Raw genomic sequence first — 3,314 nt, forward strand, 5'->3', positions numbered from 1 at the left:
AATAAGGTAAAATCACCTAGGAAAAATAGGAATGGAAAGGAAGGTGTGAATAAAAGCAATGATTATAAACCTGTTCCTGATGCTCCTAGGAAAACGTGTCATAACTGTGGAAGTTCTAACCATCTGGCTTCTTTTTGCAGGAAGAATAAGAACGTTAACTCCTTACCTTCAAAATCAGGAGTTAAGAGTCAGTCTGTTAGATATAAATCACAAAATCCTTGTTTTTATTGTGGTAGTTTATGGCATTCCATTTATACTTGTAAGGAATATCATAGTTTGTACCATGATTATTATCAATTAAAACCTTCTCTGAAGAAAGTTTCCATTGTTCCTTCTAGTGTAAATTCTGATTCAAAGTCTGATAGTGTAAGTTCTGATAAGAAAAATGTTAACATAAACTCTGATGCTAAATTCGCTGCAAATGTTAACAAACTTGATAAGGCCAAAGGATCCAAGCAAGTCTGGGTCCTTAAAACTAATCATTAGTGGTCTTTGTGATTACAGGGCAACAGGAAAAATATTCTAGTTCTGGACAGTGGATGTTCAGGACATATGACTGGAAATAAAGCCCTGCTATCAGACTTTGTGGAGAAAGCTGGCCCAAGTGTTTCTTATGGAGATGGCAACATTGGAAAAACATTGGGATATGGCAATATCAATCTTGGGAATGTCATCATTAAAGAAGTAGCTCTGGTCTCAGGACTTAAACACAATCTGCTGAGTATAAGTCAAATATGTGATAGAGGTTATCATGTTGATTTCTTTGAAGAACACTGTGAAGTTGTGAGTAAATCCAAAGGCAAAGTTGTTCTAAAAGGATACAGGCGTGGTAACATTTATGAAGCTAAGCTTTCAACAAGTACTGATGGTTCTGCAATCTGTCTGATGAGTAGAGCATTAATTGAAGAAAGCTGGAATTGGCACAAGAAACTCTCTCATTTAAATTTCAACAATATAAATGAACTAGTCAAGAAAGATCTTGTGAGAGGACTGCCAAAGTCAGTATTTGCTCCTGATGGCCTTTGTGATTCTTGTCAGAAGGCCAAACAAAGAAAATCTTCATTCAAGAGCAAGACTGAATCATCAATTCTTGAGCCTTATCATCTACTACATGTTGATCTATTTGGTCCAGTGAATGCCATGTCTATTGCAAAGAAGAAATATGCGTTGGTCATAGTGGATGAGTTCACCAGATACACATGGGTGTATTTCTTGCACACAAAAAGTGATACTGCATCTATCTTGATTGATCATGTCAAACATCTGGATAAATTGGTCAAAGATTCTGTGAAAACCATAAGGAGTGATAATGGTACTGAGTTCAAGAATTTGATAATGGAAGAGTTCTGCAAAAACCATGGAATTAAGCAGGAATTTTCTGCTCCTGGAACTTCACAGCAAAATTGAGTTGTTGAAAGGAAGAATAGAACTCTCATTGAAGTTGCACGTACAATGCTTGAAGAAGCAAAGCTTCCAACCTATTTCTGGGCTGAAGCTTTGTAGACTGCTTGTTTTACTCAAAATGCAACACTCATTAACAAGCAAGGAAAAACACCATATGAGATGGTGAAGAAAAAGAAGCCAAATCTGAAGTACTTTCATGTATTTGGATGCAAGTGTTTTGTTCTCAAGACTCATCCAGAACAGCTATCTAAATTTGATCTAAAAGCTGATGAAGGAATCTTTGTTGGATATCCACTTTCCACAAAAGCCTTCAGAGTCTATAATTTGAGAACAAGAGTGGTCATGAAATCTATCAATGTCTCTTTTGATGACAAGAAGATTACTGGTCTTGAAGATTTTATTGATCACGATCAGCTGAGATTTGAAAATGAAGACTCAAATTATGATACTGAAAATCCTGACAGTCTAAGTCCTGATACTGTAAACTCTGATGGATTAAACTCTGATGTTATTGAAACTGTGGTGACTACGCCAAAGGAAGATGCACCTATGCAGGGGGAGCATACTCAAGATCTTACCAGATCTCAAGAAGCATCAGAACATATATCTGGCTCTTCAAGTTCTGATTCGTCAAGTTCTGATAAGCCAAGTTCTGATAGTTCTGAAAATCTTAATTCTGAAGAATCCAACTCAGAGAGCATAGTTTCAGGGGGAGCATCAGAAAATGAAAATGAAGACAACATGGATCATGGGGGAGCATCCAGTTCTAGAGAAAACCTTCCATCTACAAGGAAGTGGACTAAATCACATACACCTGATTTGATAATTGGAAATCCTGATGCAGGTGTCAGAACTAGAACAGGTACTTCAAACGAATGTCTTTACAATTCTTTTCTCTCTCAGACTGAGCCAAAGAAAGTGGAAGAAGCTCTTCAAGATGCTGATTGGGTGCAAGCAATGCAGGAAGAGTTAAATGAATTTGAAAGAAACAAAGTCTGGACCCTAGTGCCAAGACCAAAGAATAGATCTGTTGTTGGTACAAAGTGGGTGTTCAGAAACAAAACTGACAGTGATGGCATAACTACAAGGAATAAGGCAAGGCTGGTTGCAAAAGGATATTCTAAACAAGAGGGAATTGATTATGATGAAACATTTGCACCAGTTGCTAGGTTAGAAGCCATAAGGATATTTTTGGCTTATGCTGCTCATAAAAAGTTTACTGTCTTTCAAATGGATGTAAAAAGTGCTTTTCTCAATGGAGAATTGGAGGAGGAAGTATATGTTGAACAACCTCCAGGCTTTGTAGATTCCAAACATCCAGATTATGTCTACAGGCTTGATAAAGCACTTTATGGACTTAAGCAAGCTCCTAGAGCAAGGTATGAGACCTTAGCTCAGTTTCTTCTGGAAAGTGGATTTAACAGAGGGACTATAGACAAAACACTGTTCTACCTCAACCATGGAAATGACTTACTTCTGGTCCAGATTTATGTTGATGATATCATTTTTGGATCTACAAATGATAGACTTTGCAAGAAGTTTGCCAAACTGATGCAGTCAAGGTATCAGATGAGTATGATGGGGGAACTTAGCTATTTTCTGGGCCTTCAAATCAAGCAGAATGAAGAAGGCACCTTTATTTGTCAAACTAAGTACACCAGAAACTTGCTGAAGAAATTTGGAATGCAAGATTGTTCAAGTGCATCCACTCTCATGGCCACTGCGACAAAACTGGATAAGAATACTGGTAAATCAGTAGATATTACTGATTACAGAGGTATGATTGGCTCTCTACTCTATCTAACTGCTAGTAGACCTGATATCATGTATGCTACCTGTCTTTGTGCAAGATTTCAAGTAGATCCAAGAGAACCTCACTTAACAGCTGTGAAAAGAATTTTCAAATATCT

The sequence above is a fragment of the Apium graveolens genome, chromosome 4, assembly GCF_009905375.1.
Source record: "Apium graveolens cultivar Ventura chromosome 4, ASM990537v1, whole genome shotgun sequence".
In the NCBI taxonomy this organism is placed as follows: Eukaryota; Viridiplantae; Streptophyta; class Magnoliopsida; order Apiales; family Apiaceae; genus Apium; species Apium graveolens.